This window comes from Theobroma cacao, chromosome 3 (assembly GCF_053813885.1).
Source record: "Theobroma cacao isolate CCN51 chromosome 3, ASM5381388v1, whole genome shotgun sequence".
In the NCBI taxonomy this organism is placed as follows: domain Eukaryota; kingdom Viridiplantae; phylum Streptophyta; class Magnoliopsida; order Malvales; family Malvaceae; genus Theobroma; species Theobroma cacao.
In genome coordinates, this window is record NC_142641.1 from 33,166,785 (window position 1) to 33,194,073 (window position 27,289).

At 33.5% G+C, this 27,289-nt stretch overlaps 2 long non-coding RNA genes across 5 annotated transcripts in view; one reads left to right on the forward strand and one right to left on the reverse strand.

The window, feature by feature from the left end:
• The window catches only part of LOC108661310 (uncharacterized), a 32,491-nt gene extending 12,162 nt beyond the window's left edge, over window positions 1-20,329 (forward strand). For all 3 annotated transcript variants that reach the window (XR_016025047.1, XR_016025050.1, XR_016025045.1), the window contains 2 exons: window positions 19,495-19,579; window positions 19,955-20,329. This is a non-coding gene — a long non-coding RNA (uncharacterized LOC108661310). The remainder of the gene's footprint in view (window positions 1-19,494; window positions 19,580-19,954) is intronic.
• The window catches only part of LOC148763736 (uncharacterized), an 83,295-nt gene continuing 58,937 nt past the window's right edge, over window positions 2,932-27,289 (reverse strand). Inside the window, exons 1-3 of one of the 2 annotated variants that reach the window (XR_016025057.1) lie at window positions 4,788-4,915; window positions 4,054-4,137; window positions 2,932-3,184 (exon numbers count right to left, since the gene is read on the reverse strand). This is a non-coding gene — a long non-coding RNA (uncharacterized LOC148763736). Of the gene's footprint in view, window positions 3,185-4,053; window positions 4,138-4,787; window positions 4,916-27,289 lie in introns of those variants that run through there. The other variant, XR_016025056.1, reaches the window with a different exon arrangement.

Consider the following 27,289-nt stretch of genomic DNA (forward strand, 5'->3'; position numbering starts at 1 on the left):
CGCAATTAAGCGATTGTCTAGACATTTCAAATCCTATCTAGTGCATACGCATGGGTAAGAGCCTGAAATAATTTATGATAAATTGACACAATTTATTGAATTTTGTGTCATGGATTATGGATAGGTGGTGACTCAATTGTTTCGGGTAAGAGACTGCACCCGAGGGCGGATAATAGGAGTATTTCTACTCCTAATACTGTGAGTAAACTTATTATCATCTTAATTATCTAGAGTAGTTTTATACAACTGTGTGATTTTATGAAAAATGAGTTTAAATGGTAAATTGCTATGTTTTAAGAGAAATTGTGATTTTATAAAATGATTTTATAAATTTTCTAGAAAATCAAATATTGGTTTTGGAAATAGAGTAATTGGAGATTGCTAGTTTGTGTTGCAAATTTATGGTTTTAAATTGAATGGCTTATGACAATAAATGAGCATGAATGGCTAAACTGATTTTGGTGTTATAATTATTTATACTGTGTATTCAGCCTTGAGAGGCTAGGTTGCGATAAATTGCCATGTCATGCTAGAATGAATTTTATTGATTGGTGGATTATATATTAATTATTTACTGCAGAGGGGGTTCCGTGGATCAGCCTATTAGAGGGGTACGGTAAACTCCATTATATTATTACCTCGAACGGAGAGGCGCGTAGGGTATCTCCTGGGGTAAAGCTTAGGGTTCACTTCACGCTAAACCACCACGTGAAGGGGAACTCAGCCAACGCCAAGGAACGGCTGTATTTTTCTCAAACTAAAAATATATTTTAAGTGTATACGAAATTTTAACAGCCTTGGCGGACTCGGTTGGATGCCCTGCGCAAGGTATCACCGAGTATGAGTTTTGGCACGAGCCAAAGTTTTAAGAAATTCATAAGCCAAGTTGATTACTCGATTTATATGGATTGATTTTATTTGGTTGAAATGAACTGAAAGGTAATGAAATTACAGTATGATGACTTGTTTTAATTGTCTCCATTTACTCGGCTTTAGATACTTTAGATGGTATCTGTTTACTCACTGGGATTATAAAATCTCACCCCTTCTTCCTATACATTTTTCAGGCTCAGGACAGTTTGTAGATAGTCGAATAGGACGAGAACTAAGCTCGGAACTGCATTATAAAAAGTAAGAGTTCACAGTCTTACATCCTCTTAGTCAATTGGAGCCCACGTGTCAGTGCAGATCAAAACTTATATTTTGGTTATTTGTATTTCTATTCATATAATTTTTATTTTACTTTCATGTGCGAAAAATTATTTACGAATATTTCTATAAAAATTTATTTTATGAGAAAATAGAATATCTTATTTATTATTTTTGAATAGTACTAGTTGTCAACAATTTGCTTTCAAATGAACGTTTTAGATACTTAATTGTTTTTATATCATTAAATATATATTTTCTGCTTACCTACTACATTTTTAGCAAGTTTTGAGATTTTTGACGAAAAATTACGAAAATACCCCTGTGAGCCAGAAAATAATATTTTAATGTTCTTATTTGAAAATGACTTATGATTTTTTTTGAAATACGAGATTTAATAACTGTTGCTCACCGGGGAGATGCGGAAGTTGATGCTAAGCCTTGCGAGGTTTCAATCGGCATTCGAGGTGAAGAATGTCTGTCGAGGCCTCGCGGCGGTTGTCACGGGCCCGATAGGGAGTTCCGGGTCGTGACAATTTTATTGGTATCAGAGCATGGTTTAGAGATCAGATATTTTGATTTTAAAGCTTTGGATTTTAAAGTCTTTGGTTTTAAAGTTATTTTAAAGAATCTACACTGACACTGCGTGGCCCGAAGTCTAGTTAAGTTAAGATAAGTTAAGATAAGTTAAGTTAGGTTAGATTGAATAGTATTTATGCATCTTCAGATAGAAATCTACCTACTTTTGAGATGCATAAATAATTAAGCAATTACTATTTGATTACATATAGGTTTTGAGGTGCACTGGTGACATACACACCATGTCTAGAAGTGGTGGTAGTCTCGATACCTCTCATAGTGATAGCGAGAGATCTTTAGATTCTACGGCTAGAAGCAAATGGCACCTTGATACAGGTGATTCGGAAGGTGGTCCATCCCGAATTCCTGATAATAGAATTCCTAAGAACTTAGCAGAATGGGTTCATAATAAGGAAAGCTTTGAGAGTAGCCAGAATTTTGAAAGTGAGAGTAGCTCCAATATTCTAAAACTGAAATAGATTTCCTTTTGAAACAATCCGAGGAGTACCATAGAGAACATACGAGGAAGGCAATTGCAAGGGGAGATATTCGTCTTAAGAAGGGGATTATTCAGTGATGTTATGACACTATGAGGCAATAGTTGGGCCAAATATAACCCGATGAAGTTAAATTATGGAATATGGGGAATATAAAATTTTGATTCAGTAAGGATTGCGAGAATAAAGTGAGGAGAAAGCTGGGCTGTTTTCGTAGTTAATTATACCGAAAGTCAATAAAATTATTGGAGTATAAGACAAAGAAGATAATTGGATAGGGATGATAATAAATTTGAGGAAAGTTGTAGATAGTAGGCAACTTATGTGTGGAGTGATATATTGTCACGACCCGGAACTCCCCATCGGGCCCGTGACAACCGCCGCGAGGCCTCGACAGACATTCTTCACCCCGAATGCTGATTGAAACCTCGCAAGGCTTAGCATCAACTTCTGCATCTCCCCGGTGAGCAACAATTATTAAATCTCGTATTTCAAAAAAATCATAAGTCATTTTCAAATAAGAACAATAAAATATTATTTTTTTTGGCTCACAGGGGTAATTTCGTAATTTTTTGTCAAAAATCTCAAAACTTGCTAAAAATGTAGTAGGTAAGCAGAAAATATATATTTAATGATTTTAAAACAAATTAAGTATCTAAAACGTTCATTTGAAAGCAAATTGTTGACAACTAATACTATTCAAAAATAATAAATAAGATATTTTATTTTCTCATAAAATAAATTTTTATAGAAATATTCGTAAATAATTTTTCGCACATGAAAGTAAAATAAAAATTGTATGAATAGAAATACAGATAACCAAAATATAAGTTTTGATCTGCAATGACACGTGGGCTCCAATTGACCAAGAGGATGTAAGACTGTGAACTCTTACTTTCTATAATGCAGTTCCGAGCTTAGTTCTCGTCTTACTCGACTATCTACAAACTGTCCTGAGCCTGAAAAATGTATAGGAAGAAGGGGTGAGATTTTATAATCCCAGTGAGTAAACAGATACCATCTAAAGTATCTAAAGCCGAGTAAATGGAGACAATTAAAATAAGTCATCATACCGTAATTTCATTACCTTTCAGTTCATTTCAACTAAATAAAATCAATCCATATAAATCGAGTAATCAACTTGGCTTATGAATTTCTTAAAACTTTGGCTCGTGCCAAAACTCATACTCGGTGATACCTTGCGCAGGGTATCTAACCGAGTCCGCCAAGGCTGTTAAAATTTTGTATACACTTAAAATATATTTTTGTTTGAGAAAAATACAGTCGTTCCTTGGCGTTGGCTGAGTTCCCCTTCACGTGGTGGTTTGGCGTGAAGTGAACCCTAAGCTATACCCCAGGAGATACCCTACGCGCCTCTCCGTTCAAGGTAATAATATAATGGAGTTTACCGTGCCCCTCTAATAGGCTGGTCCACGGAACCCCCTCTGCAGTAAATAATTAATATATACTCCACCAATTCAATAAAATTCATTCTAGCATGGCATGGCAATTTATCGTAATCTAGCCTCTCAAGGCTGAATACACAATATAAATAATTATAACAACAAAATCAGTTTAGCCATTCATGCTCATTTATTGTCATAAGCCATTCAATTTAAAACCATAAATTTGCAACACAAACTAGCAGTCTCCAATTACTCTATTTTCAAAACCAATATTCGATTTTCTAGAAAATTTATAAAATCATTTTATAAAATCACAATTTCCCTTAAAACATAACAATTTACCATTTAAACCCATTTTTCATAAAATCACACAGTTGTATAAAACTACTCTAGATAATTAAGACGATAATAAGTTTACTCACAATGTCTAGAATGCAGACTTTCGAAGCACTCTGTCTACTGGTCCTCGGATGCAATTTTCTTGCCTTTATTGGAGGACTCACCACCTTGACACAATACAAAATCGAGAATTTCACTAAGTTGGTACTAAATCAAAATTAAACTAATTTAGACTACCAATGCATGATATGGAATGCAAAAATGCACTGGTAACTATCTAAACCCGGTATTGGCCTAATTCGTCTTATCACCCTATTAAATTCCTAACGGGTTCATTTAAACTCCAATTTAATTATTTTCAGTTTCTATACCTCAATTGCACCCAAATTAACTTAATGTCCCTCAGTGTGATGCAAATTATCAGTCCCAACAGCAAATTACGAAAATACCCCTAGTGGGTAAAAATTCATATTTTTGCTCCAAAAATTCTTATTATTTTTCTAGGCTCATAATTCATTATTCCTTAACCAATTCTCCTAGAATAAAATCAAACTCATCCTCACTCACTACATGGTAAATTCAGCCATTAATGGTTGGAGGAGAAAATAAATTATTTTCTTGTTGTTTTGTTTCTAAATATGCTAAACTAACTAAAAACACTAACATAAATTAAAATCAAATAAATCCAACAACTTTCTCTCTCCTAACCCATTTTTTTCAGAATTGAATTCATCATGAAAACATGTAATTTAATCATGGAAAATAAAGAGAAATGCTTGGGAATAAGAAAACTCAAGCTTAATAGAAAAAATCTCACCTTTTTCACTTAATTTCCTTGAAAATTCACATTTTTTCTTTGATTTTCTCTCTCTAGGGTTTTGTTTTCTCTTTTCTCTCTCTTGTTTCTTGCTTGGCCGAATATTGAAGAAGAAGAATGGGTGGGCTGATTTTTTTATGCCTTTTTTATTGTTTAATGAAATAATATTATTTTATTCATATTTTAAATATTTTATTAATTCATTTTTTTTTTCTAGCCATCCACTTGTCCTATTTTTTTCACCATGCATTCCCTTTTACTTATCCAAGTCTTAAGTGAAATTTCCAGATTTTCCAAAGTTTTGGTGGAGCAAATTTTTCAAAATTACACTTTTGCCCCCGAACTTTTCAAAAATTACATTTTTACCCCAAAAATTGAAAATTTTCCATAATGCATAATTTTCACTCCTCATACTCATTTCACACTCCAAATAATTAAATTTGATCAAAATCCTTTCAAAAAATTAAATTTTCGATTCCGAATGGTAAAATTACCATTTTACCCTTTTGCTCCAAATTATACCGAAATTAAAATTTTTCACTTCTAAACCTCAAATCTTACTCCAATAAGTCAAATGGGGTCAAAAATCTTTTCTAAAAATTTCCATTTTGTCCCCAGGTGGCAAATGACCATTTTGCCCCTAGATAGCGAAAATTCCGGTTTGACTCCAAATTGATCCTCAAACTCCGAATCACCATATTAAACCATTCTGGGACTTTAAAATTCTTAATTTCATCGTAAATTCTCTATTTGATCTAGTTCGAGGTTTAAATCAACTTTGTTGTACGTCTACGTATAATACCGACTTTTGTAAATTTTTTTCGGGACTCTCTTAGCATGCAAACATGCTATCCATCACATGTATGTCATGACAATTATTTTTATAGAGTCGGGCTTGTCATCTTCTCCCCCACTTGAATCAACCATATGATCTTTCTTCTTGACTAATTTCGACATCCGGCTAAATATTAATATATTAAAAATTTTATCTTGTCTCCTTAGTACCTGAAATACCTTATTATGCCTCACTTGACTTCCGAATCGCCTTTTATCTCACCAATTCTCCTCTGATGAAATTATTATTATTTTATTATTATTTTCTCACTTGCGAAATATTTTATCCTAAACTACTCCTTTCGTCACTTATCACTTTTAAACATTTTAATTGACCTCAATTTGCATTCGCTCAACTTTATTTATCACCATATCAAAGTATGGGGTATTTCATATATGTATTTTGAATTTATTACACTGTATGGAAAGGATGTTTTGAGGTGGAATTTTATGAATGTTGATAAACGTCAAAAGATGACATGAGATGAAAGTATTAATTTGGCTTAGTGTGTATGACAAGAAAATAGAAGGTACCTATACTTATGAAACTCATGCTATATATCTAAAAGGGAAACCACTAGTTGAGAATGACTGATGTGGTGACTTTGAATGCAGACAAATAGCTTTGATGAGAAAATTTCCAATAGCTACAGTACTTTAGCATTGACTATTCAACGCTGTAATGCTTCGAATACCTAACGCCTATGATGCATGAGTAAGATGGGAGTGACATGATAATGAGTTTACCAATTGAATTTTGGTTATTGGTCATTGTGTTTTGTTATCTATGAGTGTTGAATATTCTGAAGAATGTTTACCCAAATGAATTGAAAAACTTCTTTATTGCCTTGTATATGGGCATATAATTAAAAGAAAAAAAATTAAAAGATTCTTGAGATGACTATATTGAGATGAGATACCAAGTAATGAAAGTGTGAAGGAAGAATTACGAGACTGGTATAGAAAATCAGTTTATGTAGAATATCATTATGAGAATTTGTAATATCTGTTTTGATACAGTAAAATGACAAGGGTTAGTAACAACATGAGGCTAATTGTGTGGCACCCTGGAAACCTCTGAAGATGAGTTAAGGATTGAATGGATGAGTACGTATTTATATACCTTTAAGATTAAGTGTTTTAGGAATACATAAACATCTTTGAGAAGAGATTATAATCATACACAGCAAGTATGAAACGTAAAATTTTTAAAACTTGCTGAGAAGCCTAACGGCTAATCACAAGTTAAGGGATCACATGTTGTGAGACATAAGTTTAAGATAGATATTCCCAAGGAAATACTCAAGAGAAGTTCTACTCTGGATCTCATTAAAGCAAGCACTAAGTTATGTGATTATAAAAAGGAAGCTGTAAGCTGAGAGTGATATTAGTATTAATATTGAAAAATACTTGAGGAGAATCTAGTTTTAAGTTTTATAATTTCAAGTACAATTTATAGATTGGTTAAGGAAGAATGATGTTGTCAAACCCTGCATTGTAAAATAATTATAACGTCATTTACATGCTCGATAGAATGTTTGTATATTTAGGAAGTTCGAGAAATCGTTAAATGATGATATTGCCCCTAATGGTACCATTGAGTCGATTAAGCCTCGAACTAGTTCAAATAGGAATTTTAAGGTGAAATTAAGAGTTTCACAGTTCAGGGATGACTCAAAATGGTAATTCGGAGTTCGAGGATCAATTCAGAGTCAAACCGGAATTTTCACTATCTAGGGGCAAAATCGTAATTTTACCACCCGAGGACGAAATTGAATTTTTCGAGAGAATTTAGATCAAATTTGATTAAATGGAGCATGATATGAGTATAAGGAGTGAAAATTATGCATTTTGGTAATTTTTCAATTTTTGGAGCAAAAATGTAATTTTTCACTTTACGGGGGCAAAAGTGTAATTTTTAAAAATTTGCTCCACCAAAACTTTGGAAAAGTCTAGAAATTTCATGGAAGACATGGATAAGTGAAGAGAATTGAGTGGTAGAAAAATAAAGTCAAAAAGATGACTAGAAAAAAAATAAAATAATAAAATATTCAAAAGGTAAATAAAATAATAATATTTTATTAAGCCTATTAAAAGGCTTGAAAATTCCAGAATTATTCATTGGGAGGGTCAGCCAAAACCAGCAGGAGAGAGAGAGAAATAAGAACAAACCCTAGAGTGAGAAAATTCAAAGAAAAAGTGTGATTTTTCAAGGAATCAAGTGTTTAAAGGTATGATTTTTCAAGCTTAGCTTAAGATTTATCATTTCCATGCATTTCTCCTTATTTTCTATGGTTAAATTATGTGTTTTGATGATGGATTCAAATCTGATCATATGGGTTTAGAGAGAGAAAGTTGTTAGATTAATTTGATTTTGAACTATGTTAGTGTTTAGTGTTAGTTTAGCATGTTTATGAGTAAAACAACAAGAAAAATATTCATTTTCTCCATGAATTTCTCTAGGCTGAATCTAGCCAATGGTGTGTGAGGATGAGGTTGACTTTATTTTAAGAGAATTAGATGGAAAAATGATGAATTATGAGGTTGGAAATTAAATGGGAATTTTTGGTGCAAAAAAATTGAAATTTCTACCCACTAGGGGTAAAAGCGTAATTTGTGATCCGAACTAATAAATTGGACCACATTCATAGTCATTGAGGTATTGTGGATATAATTGGATAATTGAAATTGAAATGGATGGAATTGGAGTTGAATTGGAGATTTTAGAAATTTACACCGTATATAGGCAAGTTAGGTCGGACACTGTGATTAAGCAAATGTCCAAACATTTCACACCCTATCTAGTGCATACGCATGGATAAGAGCCTGAAATAATATATATTGATTTGACACAAATTATTGAATTTTTTGTGTCATGTATTGTGGATAGGTGGTGAGCTATTTGATACGGGTAAAAGACTACACCCGAGGACCGAGAATAGGAGTATATCTACTCCTAGTACAGTGAGTAAACTTACTATCGTCTTAATTATCTAGAGTAGATTTATTTAATTGTGTGATTTTATGAAAAAATGGTTTAATTGAAAAATTATTGTGTTTTATGGTAAAATGGGATTTTATAAAATAATTTTATAATATTTTTGAAAATTTAATAATGATTTCAAAAGTAGAGTAATTGGAGACCTATACTATGATTGTGTTGTTTATCCATGATTTTACATTAATGGCTTATGATAAATGTGGGTATGACTGGTTATTTTTATGATTTTAAGAATATGTGAACTGCTTTATTTGCCTTGGATGTGTTATGTGAGCCATGTCATACTATTGTGATTTTATTGGTTGGTGGATTATAAAGTGGGCACTGCAGTGACGGGGGTTCCGTGGGCCAGCCTAATTAGAGGGGCACGGTTCCCAATTATTGAGCTTACCTCGATTGGAGAGGCGCGTAGGATAACTCCCGAGGTAGGATTTGAGTACACTTCACGCTGGCCACCACGTGAAGTTGGGACTCAGCCAACGCCAAGGAACGGCTGTGTTGTCAGAGGTGAAATGTGTTTGTGTGTGTGACAATAAACAGCCTTGGCGGTCTCGGTAAGATGCTTTCGCGAGGTATCCCCGAGAATGGATTTTTGGCAAGAGCCAAGTTTTTGAAAAGTGCATAAGCCATGTTGAGTAATTAGATGAAATCCAATTATTTATATGGGTTGAGATGAATTATTTTAATTGTCTCCTATTACTCGGCTTTAGATTATTTTGATGATGTTTGTCTACTCACTGGGATTTTATAATCTCACCCCTTCTTCCTATACATTTTTCAGGCTCAGAATAGGCAATAGACTATCAATTGCATCGAGAAGTAAATTTCGGAGTTGCATCCTAGAAAGTAAGGTTATAAACTTAAACCTTCTCAGTTATTTGGGGGCTCACGTGTCATTGTAATTTAAATTACATACTCCAATTTTCTATATTACAGTATGTATAAATTTATTTTGTTTTTATGTGCAGAAAATTAATTATTGATGTTTCAAATATATATATATATATATTGTTTTACATTAAACTAGATTATTTTAATTAATATTTTTATTTTATTTTATTTTTTAAAAAAAAAAAAAGAAAAGAAGAGAGAGAAATGGAAAAACTGGTACGAAAGCCTTGCGAGGTCTCGAAGGGCATTCGGGGGAAGAATGTCTGTCTAGGCTTCGCGGCGGTTGTCACGGGCTCGATGGGAGTTCCGGGTCGTGACAATTCGATTGGTATCAGAGCTTTTGGTTAACAAAGCATGGTTTTTAAGTTTTTGATTTTTATAGTTATTTTAAGAATTCACACTGGCACTGTGTGGCCCCGGGTTGAGTTAAACTAGGTTAAGTTAAGTTGGGTTAGGTAGAGTTGCATGTATGTAGAGTTTGAGATTACTTAAACTTGCCTCGTTTCCTTTTTAGATTACCATGCCTCCTCGACGTGAGCGCCCACTCCCTACTAGATCAGCTAGGAGGGGCAGAGGTCGTCTTAGGCAGGGTCAGCCAGACCTTAGAGGAGAGGAATCGGCTGTGTCTCCTTTTCGAGCAACACTTGCTGCTGAACCGGTAGAGATTCCTCCGCCACCTACTAGCATTCCTGCCGTGTCTTCTGAGGTAATCCAGGCAATGGCAGCCTTCTTTACCGCAATGGCTGGTCAAGCTCAGACTAGTCAGGTCCCACCTGTAGTGCCACCAGTTACTCCTTCAGTTCCATTGGCACATGATGTCTCTATTTCTAAAAAGCTGAAGGAGGCTAGACAACTGGGTTGCGTGTCCTTTGTGGGTGAGTTGGACGCCACCGCAGCTAAGGATTGGATTAATCAGGTTTCAGAGACACTCTCTGATATGAGATTGGAGGATGAGATGAAGCTGATAGTGGCTACGAGGTTATTGGAGAAGAGAGCCCGTACATGGTGGAATTCGGTGAAGTCCCGTTCCACTATTCTCCTAACTTGGTCAGACTTTCTGAGGGAATTTGATAGTCAATATTATACCCATTTCCATCAAAAAGAGAAGAAGAGAGAATTTTTGAGTCTGAAGCAGGGGAATTTAACTGTAGAAGAGTATGAGACTCAATTTAACGAGCTGTTGTCTTATGTGCCTGATTTAGTGAGGACTGAACAGGATCAGGCCGATTATTTCGAGGAAGGGCTCCGCAATGAGATAAGAGAGCGAATGACTGTGACAGGTAGGGAGCCCCATAAAGAGGTAGTACAAATGGCCTTAAGGGCTGAGAAGCTCACAAATGAAAATAAGAGAATGCGAGCTGAGTTGGCAAAAAGGAAAAATCTGAATATGTCCTCCAGTCAGCCACTAAAGAGGAGCAAAGGCTCATTTGTTTCAGGGAGTGCTCCTTCTGTTTCGGTAACATCCTCTCGACCATCATTTTCACAAATGCAGCAGAGGCCTCCGAGATTCAGCGGATCTGCAGTGACTACTTCTGAAAAAAGTTTCGGAGGTTTTGATAGATGTAGAGAATGTGGAAGATTTCATGGCGGGGTGTGTTGGGGGCCTTTGCGATGTTTTCATTGTGGCCAGACGGGTCACTTTAGAACTAATTGTCCACAGTTAGGACAGGCCACTGTAGCTGCTCTATCTTCATCAACTCGTACGGACTTGCAGATGAGAGATTCCTCTGGAGCACAACCGAGACAGGGAGTAGCTATTCGGCCTGATGTGGAGAGTAACACCCCAGTATACCCACCTTCCAAACCACTGACTCGTGCGTCAACAAAAGTTTTTACGGTAATGGAAGATGAAGCACGAGTCCAACCTAGAGAAAGTGAATGAAAAGTTAGGTGGAAATGTAAGATAATGATAAGAGATGTAAATACTAAGTTCTGAGAGTGTAAATAAAGCTTTTAAGAATAATATAATAAATGAGTTTATGTAAAATATCGCTATGGAATTTTCTTAATGTATTGTGGAAATTGGAGTTCAGAAATGCATAAGACATGAAAGATGAATCTTTGAGGCATTGATGAGAATGAAAGTGCAACCCCACATGTGTAGGGATTAGTAATATGGGTAACTAAAGTGAAGAATGATCCTGAGTGGTTCAAGATTTAAATTTCATGTATGATGAGTGATGTAGGTAGAGCAACGAAAAGAACATCTCAATAGTTAAAGGATTGTGGAAGAATGCTCAAACGAAGGAGATGACATGAGATGTTGAATATTGGATAAAAACTAATACCCCTATCTTTTCTTGGAGTTTGATAAGTGAAATTTTGGGAACAAAATTTTTTTTAAGGGGGGTAGTGTTGTCAAACCCTGCATTGTAAAATAATTATAACGTCATTTACATGCTCGATAGAATGTTTGTATATTTAGGAAGTTCGAGAAATCGTTAAATGATGATATTGCCCCTAATGGTACCATTGAGTCGATTAAGCCTCGAACTAGTTCAAATAGGAATTTTAAGGTGAAATTAAGAGTTTCACAGTTCAGGGATGACTCAAAATGGTAATTCGGAGTTCGAGGATCAATTCAGAGTCAAACCGGAATTTTCACTATCTAGGGGCAAAATCGTAATTTTACCACCCGAGGACGAAATTGAATTTTTCGAGAGAATTTAGATCAAATTTGATTAAATGGAGCATGATATGAGTATAAGGAGTGAAAATTATGCATTTTGGTAATTTTTCAATTTTTGGAGCAAAAATGTAATTTTTCACTTTACGGGGGCAAAAGTGTAATTTTTAAAAATTTGCTCCACCAAAACTTTGGAAAAGTCTAGAAATTTCATGGAAGACATGGATAAGTGAAGAGAATTGAGTGGTAGAAAAATAAAGTCAAAAAGATGACTAGAAAAAAAATAAAATAATAAAATATTCAAAAGGTAAATAAAATAATAATATTTTATTAAGCCTATTAAAAGGCTTGAAAATTCCAGAATTATTCATTGGGAGGGTCAGCCAAAACCAGCAGGAGAGAGAGAGAAATAAGAACAAACCCTAGAGTGAGAAAATTCAAAGAAAAAGTGTGATTTTTCAAGGAATCAAGTGTTTAAAGGTATGATTTTTCAAGCTTAGCTTAAGATTTATCATTTCCATGCATTTCTCCTTATTTTCTATGGTTAAATTATGTGTTTTGATGATGGATTCAAATCTGATCATATGGGTTTAGAGAGAGAAAGTTGTTAGATTAATTTGATTTTGAACTATGTTAGTGTTTAGTGTTAGTTTAGCATGTTTATGAGTAAAACAACAAGAAAAATATTCATTTTCTCCATGAATTTCTCTAGGCTGAATCTAGCCAATGGTGTGTGAGGATGAGGTTGACTTTATTTTAAGAGAATTAGATGGAAAAATGATGAATTATGAGGTTGGAAATTAAATGGGAATTTTTGGTGCAAAAAAATTGAAATTTCTACCCACTAGGGGTAAAAGCGTAATTTGTGATCCGAACTAATAAATTGGACCACATTCATAGTCATTGAGGTATTGTGGATATAATTGGATAATTGAAATTGAAATGGATGGAATTGGAGTTGAATTGGAGATTTTAGAAATTTACACCGTATATAGGCAAGTTAGGTCGGACACTGTGATTAAGCAAATGTCCAAACATTTCACACCCTATCTAGTGCATACGCATGGATAAGAGCCTGAAATAATATATATTGATTTGACACAAATTATTGAATTTTTTGTGTCATGTATTGTGGATAGGTGGTGAGCTATTTGATACGGGTAAAAGACTACACCCGAGGACCGAGAATAGGAGTATATCTACTCCTAGTACAGTGAGTAAACTTACTATCGTCTTAATTATCTAGAGTAGATTTATTTAATTGTGTGATTTTATGAAAAAATGGTTTAATTGAAAAATTATTGTGTTTTATGGTAAAATGGGATTTTATAAAATAATTTTATAATATTTTTGAAAATTTAATAATGATTTCAAAAGTAGAGTAATTGGAGACCTATACTATGATTGTGTTGTTTATCCATGATTTTACATTAATGGCTTATGATAAATGTGGGTATGACTGGTTATTTTTATGATTTTAAGAATATGTGAACTGCTTTATTTGCCTTGGATGTGTTATGTGAGCCATGTCATACTATTGTGATTTTATTGGTTGGTGGATTATAAAGTGGGCACTGCAGTGACGGGGGTTCCGTGGGCCAGCCTAATTAGAGGGGCACGGTTCCCAATTATTGAGCTTACCTCGATTGGAGAGGCGCGTAGGATAACTCCCGAGGTAGGATTTGAGTACACTTCACGCTGGCCACCACGTGAAGTTGGGACTCAGCCAACGCCAAGGAACGGCTGTGTTGTCAGAGGTGAAATGTGTTTGTGTGTGTGACAATAAACAGCCTTGGCGGTCTCGGTAAGATGCTTTCGCGAGGTATCCCCGAGAATGGATTTTTGGCAAGAGCCAAGTTTTTGAAAAGTGCATAAGCCATGTTGAGTAATTAGATGAAATCCAATTATTTATATGGGTTGAGATGAATTATTTTAATTGTCTCATATTACTCGGCTTTAGATTATTTTGATGATGTTTGTCTACTCACTGGGATTTTATAATCTCACCCCTTCTTCCTATACATTTTTCAGGCTCAGAATAGGCAATAGACTATCAATTGCATCGAGAAGTAAATTTCGGAGTTGCATCCTAGAAAGTAAGGTTATAAACTTAAACCTTCTCAGTTATTTGGGGGCTCACGTGTCATTGTAATTTAAATTACATACTCCAATTTTCTATATTACAGTATGTATAAATTTATTTTGTTTTTATGTGCAGAAAATTAATTATTGATGTTTCAAATATATATATATATATATTGTTTTACATTAAACTAGATTATTTTAATTAATATTTTTATTTTATTTTATTTTTTTAAAAAAAAAAAGAAAAGAAGAGAGAGAAATGGAAAAACTGGTACGAAAGCCTTGCGAGGTCTCGAAGGGCATTCGGGGGAAGAATGTCTGTCTAGGCTTCGCGGCGGTTGTCACGAGCTCGATGGGAGTTCCGGGTCGTGACAGATGTTATGTTCATATGAAGGAGTGGAACAAAGGATAATAGAAGTTGACCCTGACAATGAAGTCAGATAATGAAACTTTCCTAATATATTATGGAAATTGGAATTCGAAAATGCTTGAGGCATACATGATTCAAATGGGTTCGAGTCTTAAGTGACAAATCAATATCGTAATGCAAGAAAGATACAAGGTAATATAGAGGCATGAAAGATGATTATGGACAAAAGGATGACTCTTAGGAATTGTGGTATTGCATGAGATGCAATGATCAAGTTGAGATAAATCTTTGAGGCATCAATAGGATTATAAAGCATAAACGCATAATAGATTATAATTCAATGGAGATGACATTGTGATGAATGATATATAGTATAAGGAAATTCAAACATATGGTTGGAAATGATATGAATGATATGAAGTTATACACAAGTATAATAAGAAGGTTGACATGCACTATAAGAATTATTATATTGAAACTAGGATTGGGATACGGATGAATAAAGGGGGAATGTAGTCCAAGGCATGTGAACACATGGATTCCTATATATAAAGAGAGATGTTGACATTTGAAAATGCATGTATATATGTATATATGAAATTGATAATTTTACTAACTAAAGTGAAGAATGGTTCTCAGTAATTGAGAGATTTTGAAATAGTGTCTAGAGAAGTCAGTGAGCTAAAGTGTTAACGGACATGCAATGAACGATTAAAGTTATGAGTGACTTTGAAGGTAAACCTTGAATTGTTTAAGTTCTTAATGGAACTCTAATAAAGGAAGGGTATGCACCAGTATAAGATGGATGAATCATGGTTCAGAAATTTGGTACGGAGCGAATTAATAAAATGATAATTAGGTATACATAAGTAAATATGATATGTGATCGAAATCAGTATAATTGAGGTGAAGTTATGGTTCAAATTTAATAATGGTGATAAAGGCATGCTTAGTGTCTCGATATAAGATATCATGGTTGTGAAAAGTATTACTGATCCAGTTTCAAAGGATGATAATTGCCATAAATAAAGCATTTAATTGAACTGAAGGTGAATGAGGTAAATAAATTGAATGTCCCTATAGAAGGAACAAGGAGTAGGATCATAGAAGGAAATTGATAACGCAACATCGACGGGAATTCGAGGACGAATTCTATTTAAGTGGGGGAGATTGAAATACCCCATACTTTGATATGGTGATAAATAAAGTTGAGCGAATGCAAATTGAGGTCAATTAAAATGTTTAAAAGTGATAAGAGACGAAAGGAGTAGTTTAGGATAAAATATTTCGCAAGTGAGAAAATAACAATAAAATAATAATAATTTTATCGGAGGAGAATTTGTGAGATAAAAGGCGATTTGGAAGTCAAGTGAGGCATAATAAGGTATTTCAGGTACCAATGAGACAAGATAAAATTTTTAAAATATTAATATTTAGCCGAATGTCGAAATTAGTCAAGAAGAAGGATCATATGGTTGATCCAAGTGGGGGAGAAGATGACAAGCCCGACTCTATAAAAATATTTGTCATGACATACATGTGATGGATAACATGTTTGCATGCTAAGAGAGTCCCGAAAAAAAAAAATTACAAAAGTCGGTATTGTACCTAGAGGTACAACAAAGTTGATTTAAACCTCGAACTAGATCAAATAGAGAATTTATGATGAAATTAAGAATTTTAAACTCACAGAATGGTTTATTATGGTAATTTGAAGTTCGAGGATCAATTTGAAGACAAACCGAACTTTTCGCTATCTAGGGGCAAAATGGTCATTTGCCAGCTAAGGACAAAATGGAAATTTTTAGAAAAGATTTTTGGCCCCATTTGACTTATTGGAGTAAGATTTGAGGTTTAGAAGTGAAAAATTTTAATTTCGGTATAATTTGGAGAAAAAGGGTAAAATGGTAATTTTGCCATCCGGAATCGAAAATTTAATTTTTGAAAGGATTTTGATCAAATTTAATTATTTGGAGTGTGAAATGAGTATGAGGAGTGCAAATTATGCATTATGGCAAATTTTCAATTTTTGGGGCAAAAATGTAATTTTTGAAAAGTTCGGGGGCAAAAGTGTAATTTTGAAAAATTTGCTCTACCAAAACTTTGGAAAAATCTGGAAATTTCACTTAAGACTTGGATAAGTCAAAGGGAATGCATGGTGAAAAAAGTAGGACAAATGGATGGCTAGAAAAAAAAATGAATTAATAAAATATTCAAAATATGAATAAAATAATATTATTTCATTAAACAATAAAAAAGGCATAAAAAAATCAGCCCACCCATTCTTCTTCTTCAACATTCGGCCAAGCAAGAAACAAGAGAGAGAAAGGAGAAAATAAAACCCTAGCTAAGAAATTTAAAGGGACAATAGGTGGAAATTCAAAAATCAAGTGAAAAAAGGTAACATTTCTTAAATTTGTCTTGTGCTTTACCTTTCCCATGCATTTTCCATCATTTTTCATGGTTGAATCATGTGATTTGAGGATGATTTGAATTCTGGTCATATGGGTTTAGAGAGAGAAAGTTGTTAGATAAATTTGATTTTGAGCTATGTTAGTGTTTAGTGTTAGTTTAGCATGTTTATGAGTAAAACAACAAGAAAAATATTTATCTTCTCCATGAATTTCCCTAGGCCGAATCTAGCCAATGGTATGTGAGGATGAGGTTGACTTTATTTTAAGAGAATTGGGTGGAAAAATGATGAATTATGAGGTTGGAAATTAAATGGGAATTTTCGGTGCAATAAATTGAAATTTTTACCCACTAGGGGTAAAAGCGTAATTTATAGTCCGGACTGATAAATTGGACGAAATTCACAGTCATTGAGGTATTGTGGATATAATTGGATAATTGAAATTGAAATGGATGGAATTGGAGTCGAATTGGGGATTTTAGGAATTTACACCGTGTATAGGCGAGTTAGGTCGGACACCGCAATTAAGCGATTGTCTAGACATTTCAAATCCTATCTAGTGCATACGCATGGGTAAGAGCCTGAAATAATTTATGATAAATTGACACAATTTATTGAATTTTGTGTCATGGATTATGGATAGGTGGTGACTCAATTGTTTCGGGTAAGAGACTGCACCCGAGGGCGGATAATAGGAGTATTTCTACTCCTAATACTGTGAGTAAACTTATTATCATCTTAATTATCTAGAGTAGTTTTATACAACTGTGTGATTTTATGAAAAATGAGTTTAAATGGTAAATTGCTATGTTTTAAGAGAAATTGTGATTTTATAAAATGATTTTATAAATTTTCTAGAAAATCAAATATTGGTTTTGGAAATAGAGTAATTGGAGATTGCTAGTTTGTGTTGCAAATTTATGGTTTTAAATTGAATGGCTTATGACAATAAATGAGCATGAATGGCTAAACTGATTTTGGTGTTATAATTATTTATACTGTGTATTCAGCCTTGAGAGGCTAGGTTGCGATAAATTGCCATGTCATGCTAGAATGAATTTTATTGATTGGTGGATTATATATTAATTATTTACTGCAGAGGGGGTTCCGTGGATCAGCCTATTAGAGGGGTACGGTAAACTCCATTATATTATTACCTCGAACGGAGAGGCGCGTAGGGTATCTCCTGGGGTAAAGCTTAGGGTTCACTTCACGCTAAACCACCACGTGAAGGGGAACTCAGCCAACGCCAAGGAACGGCTGTATTTTTCTCAAACTAAAAATATATTTTAAGTGTATACGAAATTTTAACAGCCTTGGCGGACTCGGTTGGATGCCCTGCGCAAGGTATCACCGAGTATGAGTTTTGGCACGAGCCAAAGTTTTAAGAAATTCATAAGCCAAGTTGATTACTCGATTTATATGGATTGATTTTATTTGGTTGAAATGAACTGAAAGGTAATGAAATTACAGTATGATGACTTGTTTTAATTGTCTCCATTTACTCGGCTTTAGATACTTTAGATGGTATCTGTTTACTCACTGGGATTATAAAATCTCACCCCTTCTTCCTATACATTTTTCAGGCTCAGGACAGTTTGTAGATAGTCGAATAGGACGAGAACTAAGCTCGGAACTGCATTATAAAAAGTAAGAGTTCACAGTCTTACATCCTCTTGGTCAATTGGAGCCCACGTGTCAGTGCAGATCAAAACTTATATTTTGGTTATTTGTATTTCTATTCATATAATTTTTATTTTACTTTCATGTGCGAAAAATTATTTACGAATATTTCTATAAAAATTTATTTTATGAGAAAATAGAATATCTTATTTATTATTTTTGAATAGTACTAGTTGTCAACAATTTGCTTTCAAATGAACGTTTTAGATACTTAATTGTTTTTAAATCATTAAATATATATTTTCTGCTTACCTACTACATTTTTAGCAAGTTTTGAGATTTTTGACGAAAAATTACGAAAATACCCCTGTGAGCCAAAAAATAATATTTTAATGTTCTTATTTGAAAATGCCTTATGATTTTTTTTGAAATACGAGATTTAATAACTGTTGCTCACCGGGGAGATGCGGAAGTTGATGCTAAGCCTTGCGAGGTTTCAATCGGCATTCGAGGTGAAGAATGTCTGTCGAGGCCTCGCGGCGGTTGTCACGGGCCCGATGGGGAGTTCCGGGTCGTGACATCAAAAATCAAGTTCATTGTAATGCTTTGGTGTATTAGATTATTGGAAGTGTAATGAATATATTTGGAGTTGAATCAGATGTTTTGGTTAAATCAATGGTGTATAGTTCGAATTAGGTCGAATACAAATTCCTTTTGATCACAATTGAATCTATGTAGAATACCATATTTAAGTGACTATCTAAACATTTCTCATTCAACTTCATGCATTCATATAGAGTTTGAAATAGTTTTATAACAGTTTGACACAAATGTATTTAATTACGTATCGTGTATTATGGATAGGTGTTGAACCCCCCGATAAGGGCAAAGATATCATGCCGGAGGACTGAGAATAGGAGTACTTCTACCACTCCAAATTCCCATTATAGTGAGTAATCAGATGTTCATCTTAATTATCTAAAGTGGTTTATACTTGTTTTATGATTTTAAAGAATAAGGCACTTAATTTGCAAATTATTATGTTTTACATTTTAAATGTTGGTTAAATGAATGAGATTTATAAATTATTCTGAAACTAAATGTTGATTTTCAAAATAGAGCAAGTGAAGGCTATACATTCGTATTATATATATATACATGATTTGAAATGATGGCTTATGAAATTGTGGTAGCATGAATGGCTGAAATTGTGGTTTTGTAAATTATATAAATTGCTTTGTCTTACATTGACAGGCTAGATAGTATTAAATTAGCCATGTCATGCTGTCGAAATGTTTATTGATTTGGTGGGTTATTTGTTTAGCTTACTGCAGTGGGCGGGTTTCTGTGGACCAACCTATTAGAGAGGCACGGTAAACCCCGTTATATTTACCTTAGTACGAGAGGCGCGGAAGGCATCTTCTAAGGTAAAGTTTAGAGTTCACTTCACACCGAACCACCACATGAAAGTGAAACTCAACCAACGCTAAGGAATGACTATGTTTTTAAACATGAAAACATGTTTTATGTGTATATGTCTTTTTAACTGCCTTGGCGGACTCAGTTGGATGCCCGGCACAAGGCATCATCGAGTACTAATTTTTGGCACGAGCCAAGTTTTTAAGAAAGTCATAAGCCTTGTTGATTATTTTTGATGAAATGTAATTGATTTATATCGGTTGAAATGAGATTTGATGTTATGAATCATATTATACTGAGATGTTTTAAATTGTCTCCATTTACTCAACTTTAGATGTTATAGATGAAATTTGCTTACTCACTGGGTTTATAAAAACTCACCCCTTCTTTTCAGCCATTTCAGGCTCAGGGCAGTCTGTAGACCACTGATTATGTCGAGGGTTTGCTTTTGGATTTGCACCCTTAGAAATCGCAGGTCTATAGTCTTGTTTATTTTGTTATTTTTGGGGCCACATGTCATTGTAGAATATTTTTGTATACCTGGCTTAGTGTGCTATTATATATATGAATTTATTTTGCTTTTACACTACAACAATTATTTACACAGAGTTTTATAAATATTGTTTTATAAGAAAATGTAATATTTTATTTAATATTTTTATTTAATTTGAATAGCTATAATTTCATTTTAAATTGATGAATTAGACAACGAAACTTATTTTTAGACATGAAATCGATGTGTATTACTCGTATATCATATTTTTACCAAGGTTCGAAAATTTTGGGTAAAATAACCAAAATACCCCTATGTAGTAGAAATTACTTTTTGATTGTTTTTGATTGTCTTTAAAACATGGTATTTAATAAATGTTGCTCACAGGGGAGAAGTAAAACTGATGCGAAAGCCTTGCGAGGTTTCGATTGGCATTCCGAGTAATGAATGTCAATCCAGACATCGCGACGGTTGTCACGGGCTCGATGGGAATTTTGAGTCATGACAGAATGGGAGTGTCGTCAGCCAGCCACATTGTTTGAAAGAAAAATAAATGGGAGAAAGAAGAAATGGCATTTTAGTCATTTCATATTTTTTTGTTAACGATGTTTACACTTTTGGGGTAAGCTATCCATTTCGAAAACTAATGGACCCATGTGGAATTATGACTAAAAGTTAGGGGTGAAAGTATTTTACCATAGTATTTAATATTGGTTGTCCAATTGCAAACCTTATACTACGAACCTTCATAACCTTCTAATGACAAAAAGTGAAATCACCATTTTACCTTTTATGTCAATTTTGTCCTATAATCTCATATTTCATCCAATTGGTGATCCAATACTTTAGATCTAATCTTTTAAGTTTCAAGATGTGATGAGCAATTAATTCATCAATCCACTAGGCCCAAATTAATCACCAATCTTCCTAAAATCACTAGAAATGATGTTAATGTTATGAACTTTGCTTTTTTTATACATGTTTCCTATTACTTACCTCGATTATAATCCCAACATGTAGAGTCTAGATCAACGCTACATGATAATCATGCCCATGGCATATCAAAGATTATAAGGAGACAAAACACAAGTTCATTATCTATCAAGATTATGTGTCACGACCCAGCACTCCCTTCTAGCCAGTGACAACCGCCGCGAAGTCTCGATAAATATTCATTACCTGGTATGTCAACCGAAACCTCGCAAGGCTCTTGCATCAGTTTTCCACTTCCCCTGTGAGCAATAGTTACTAAATATCGAGTTTTAAGAGAATATAAACTATTTTATATCAAAAACAATCAAAATAAAATTTTGACCACACATGGGTATTTTGGTTATTTTTACCTGAAAATTTCGAAACCTGATAAAAATACAACGTATGGTAGAAAGATATCCATTTTTTATTAAAAATAAATTTTTGTAATCTAAATCATCCATTTGGAGTGAAAAGTTGGCTAATTAGACTAAATAAAAATATTCGATAATATATTCTATCTTCTTATAAAATAATTTTTATAGAATTATGCATAAATAGTTTTTGTAGCGTGAGAACAAAATAAATTCATACACATAGTGATACAGTAAACCAGGTATTCAAAATTATCTTACAATGGCATATGGGCCCCGAGATAACCAAAAGTGTGCAAGAAGGTAGACCTACGATTTTCAAGGAAGTAAGTCCAAAAGAAATCCTTGATGAAATCTACTGCCTACAGACTATCCTGAACCTAAAATGGTTAAAAAGAAAGGGTGAGTTTTCATAAACTCAGTGAGTAAACAAAGTCCATCATTAACTTTTAAAGCCGAATAAATGGAGACAGTTAACTTTTCATCATACCATAATCCACAACATTTTGTACTTGTTTCAAATCATATATATATATAACAACACATTTCATTATAATACACATCTCGACTTATAATTTTCTCAAAAACTTGGTTCGTGCCAAAAATCATACTCGGTGATACCTTGGCCGAGGCATTCAACTGGGTCTGCCAAGTTTTTAAGTTAACAACTACTCATAAAAACATAATTTAGCCATCCCTTGGCGTTGACGGAGTTCATCCTCAAGTGGTGGTTCAACGTGAAGTGAACTTTATCGTACCTTAGGAGATATCCTCCGCGCCTCTCATACTAAGGTAAATATAACGGGGTTTACTGTGCCCCTCTAATAGGCTGGTCCACGGAAACCTGCCTACTGCAGTGGCTAACTAAATAACCCACCAATCAATAAAATTTTGACAACATAACGTGGCTAACATAATACTACCCAGCCTATCAAAGGAAAACAACAGTTTATATATTTCACAACTCAAAAACCCAACCACATATGTCATCACGTATCAGTTCATAAATCATCAATTCCAAACATTGATACGTAAACTTAAATATATAGGCAACATCAAAGGTTGGTCTCCACATACTCTCATTTTCAAAAACATTATTGAATTGTAAAATAATTCATAAACCTTATTCCTTAAATCGGTTACTAGTCATAGAACATAAAATTCATTTAGGTTCAATATTCTTAAAATCATAAAATCGATTGAAAAAATACTTTAGATAGATAAGATGAACAGTGGTTACTCATTTTAATGGGAATTTACAACACTCCTAGTCTCGATCCTCGGGTGCAATACCTTTGCCCTTATCCGAGGGCTCACCACCCATACATAATGTGCAACAGGAAATTTAATATACTTATGCTAAATCGTCACAAAACTATTCTATGTTCTATATGAATGCATGCAATGAAATGGGAGGTGTTCGGCCTATCGCGCACTATACACTATTTAATTGGTCTAAACATCCAATTCGATTCCAATTAATTTATTGCACTTCCAGTACTCCCCAAAATTCCACACACTTCAATAAAAATCTATTCTAAGTGCAATTACCAAAATATCTCTCATTATGGTGCAAATTGCTAACTAACGCGAGTAAAATTTTTCGGTACCCGTTTTCGATTTTCGGTATTCCTAAGCACCAAATACATCTAAATGGCATGAAAAACAACCAAATTCATCATCAATCCTCACCCATAAAATTCAGCCAAGATAGGTTCTATAATGGGCATGTGAATTTCTTGCTTAATTTTCATACTAAATGTTACTAAACACCTAAAAAGACTAAATTACTTTGAAATTCAACTAAATTCATCACCAACTTTCTCTCTCTAAATCTGGCCAGCATATTGCCCCTCATGAAAACTTTAATTTAATTCATGGAAAATGGAAAAGAATGCATGGGCAAGATGAATTTCGAGCTTAATATTAAAAATCTTACCTTTAGTCACCAATTTCTTGAAAATTCAACAAATTTTCCTTAGTTTTTCCTCCCTAGGGTTTTTCTTTTCTTTTCTTCTCTTTTCTACAGGTGCTGGTCGGCCTTGAAATGCTTAGTGGAAGAGTGTGGGCTAGTTTTTAAATGGCAATATAAAAATATTAAATTTTTTACACATGTCACCTTTTTATTGGTCCACTTGTTTTAACTTAATTTTTAAGCCTTTTCTCACCACCACAAATGCTCTAATATTTATCCATAGCATAAAATAATAATAGGTAGAATTCTGGAGCTTGACAAATGTCATGGTGGTGTAAAATTACAATTTTGCCACTGAGGTGGTAAAATTACCATTTTACCCCCCTATGTTTTGAAAAATACCGAAATTATAATTTTTTTTCACTTCTTAACCTCAAATCATACTCCAATACTCAAATCATACTCTAATAAGTCAAATGGGATCAAAAATTCTTTTTTAAAAATTCCCATTTTATCCCCAGATGGCAAATGACCATTTTGCCCCTAGATAGTGAAAATTTTGATTTAACTCCAAATTGATCCTCGAACTCCAAATCACCATATTAAACCATTCTGGTACTTTAATATCCTTAATTTCATCTCAAATTCTCTATTTGATCTAGTTCGAGGCTTAAATCAACTTTGTTATACCTCTAGGTACAATACCTACGTTTGTAAATTTTTTGGGACTCTCCTAGCATGCAATCATGCTATCATCACATGTATGTCATGACAAGTATTTTATAAGGTCGGGCTTTACATTATGGTTTTATCAAAAGTGGATGCATAGGTGTGAAATTAAGGTTTAAGTAACTGTCAAACTTAAACTTGATTCTTTGATAAGTCTATGATATAGATTTATTTGGACTTAATTTTGATCATAATTTAACTTAGTTTTTGTAGTAATGCATAAAAATGAATTAGGTTTTATCTAATTATTTTAAGTTAATTAATTAGGTGAGTCAATTTAATCTTAGTGAATTTGTGCTTGAATTGGTGTTTATGTGGCTAAGATATGTTGTTATTGATTAATTTGCTAATTTTATAGGTGTGCAATAGCAAGGGTGAAAAGTTGTCAAGTTGGGTGTTCATGTGAGATACAAACCTTTACTAAACATGTCAACCATAACTCTCTCTACAGAACTCCAAATGAGGTGATTTTTAAACCATTGAAAATCTAAGAGTAAAAGCTACAACTTTTGTGTTTTCCACTTCACCCAGTTATAATCAAAAAGTGGTTGAAATCTTTGTCAAAGTTGAAGGATTGCATTAGAAGAGCAAATGTCAAGGCAAACACTAAGAGCCATGACACGAGATGTTAAGAGCCATGACGCTGAAGAGGACCATGAGAGTGGACATCAAGACAAAGAAGTGAAGGTCGTGGCTCTAGGGCTTGGGAGCTGTAGTGCTCGAAGGAAATCAAACAGAGTTTTTTTCAAATTAAACTTTTTTCTTGTCACAAACTTGTACCCTATTTAAGCAACCTTTTAGAGGACTCTTGGAGGTACAAAACAGCATATTTAGACCAAAGAATTAGCCGCAAAATCTTTGAAAAAATTCTCATTGGAGTTACGAAGAAATCAAGGGATTCAAAAAGATTTGGGGATCAAGCTTACAATTCTTAGGTTTTTTTTATCTTTTTGTTATTCTTTTATTTTCTTGGTTTGGTTTTGATGTTTAAACTTAATTTGATGATGATGTATAACTTTATGGGGAACTAATTTATTTATCTAATATTATAATTAAACTTAATCTTTGTCTAGTTATCTCTCTTTTGTTTATATTTGATGGTTTTAAGTTGTTTATTCTATTTTATTCTTAATGATTCTAATTGCCTGATCACCAATTAGACTGATCTGGAAATTTAAATTAAATCTTGACGAAGGAGATTTAGGTAGACTTTGAATAGAATAGCATATGATCGAATCCACTTAGTTGATTAGGTAGTTTGATTTGCATATAGAGTAGGCATACACCTATAAGCCACAGGTAGACATTCACCTATAAGCCATACATAGCCAAAATTAGAATATGAACTTGGTAAGTTAATTGTGAAAGGTATTTTTATGAGAACCTCGACAGAGTTTTGTAAATAAATTAGGACTCTGGATTAGCAGCTTAATCCATTAAACTAAGTTAAGAGAGAAAAACAATATTCAGATGAAGAATTGAAAAATATCATAATCTCAGGTCTGGTAGTCAATCAAGTTTAATAAAATAATTTTGTCAATTAATTTTAGATTAGTTTTAGATTTTAAGTTTGTTAAATTTAATTTTGATTTTGAATAATTTAATTTTTATTGTTTGGATAAAATTAGGGTGTGTTAATTTTAGTACTTAACTATAAAAAGTAAAACAATTCTTTGTGGAAAATGATACTCTACTCCATCACTATATCACTTGTTTGTGATACGTACACTTGCATAAAAAATCAACAATATTCTCACACAAATCCAGTTCAAATTATAGTGTCATTACTCGAAATTAGCTATTTTGATGATTTGAGACTTATCATTCCTCGAAGTGAATCATATTCTTTACATTCGAAGTGATCTAAACACTATAGTCTTAACATAATAAAGTAACCATAATAAAGTAACCAACTTTATCATATGACTATAAACAATTTTAGATTCAATTAAAATACATGTCTCCTATGTATAACTCTTCATACAAATGTATTTTGATACTTTAATAGAATCTTGATACCTTTATAACTAGATAATAAATTGTGAGACCTCGACCTCTATAGGCTTGTAACTAGGCATAGACGCAATAACACGGGCTAGGGGTAGTTTCGTCATTTCCTTAATAAGCCCCTAAAAGTAAGTTTTTAAACAATATTATGGCCTAAGTAGGCCTAAGGCATAAATGAATGATGAAATACGGGTAAAATGACGAAGAAAATAAAGATAATGATGATTCCTGAGGTAGGGGCAAAATGGTCATTTTTCACCTCGGGTCAAAAGTTTAAGTTTTCGTAAACCCGAGTATTTTTAAACCCTTGTGGACCTGGCCTCAGTGTCAAAAGACTAAAAAGATTGCATAAAGGATTGGAGAAGAATAAGCTAACTTGCTAAGGGAATTTTCATAATTTAAGTGAAGTTGGATAAGCTTGAGCTATAAATATCAGCTTCCAACAACTTCTTTTCACATTTCTAGCAGCTTCTTCTTCTCCTTCCTTCTTCCCTTTCACGTTTCTTTATCCTCCATGGAAGCTTGATATGAAACCTTCATAACCTCTCTTGAAATAGCTCAAATTTTCAAGCTTTTGTGCACTTTTGCATAGAACCCTTGTGCTCTTTCACTCTCTCACTTCAAAACCCTTGATAAGTCTTACTTCCATACTTTCTCTCACTAGCTAGGCATTTAGAGAGAGAAATAGGGAGCTTCAATAAGGGCTTGAAAGTTTTTGGAAAGAATTTCAATTGTAAAGCTACCAAGGTG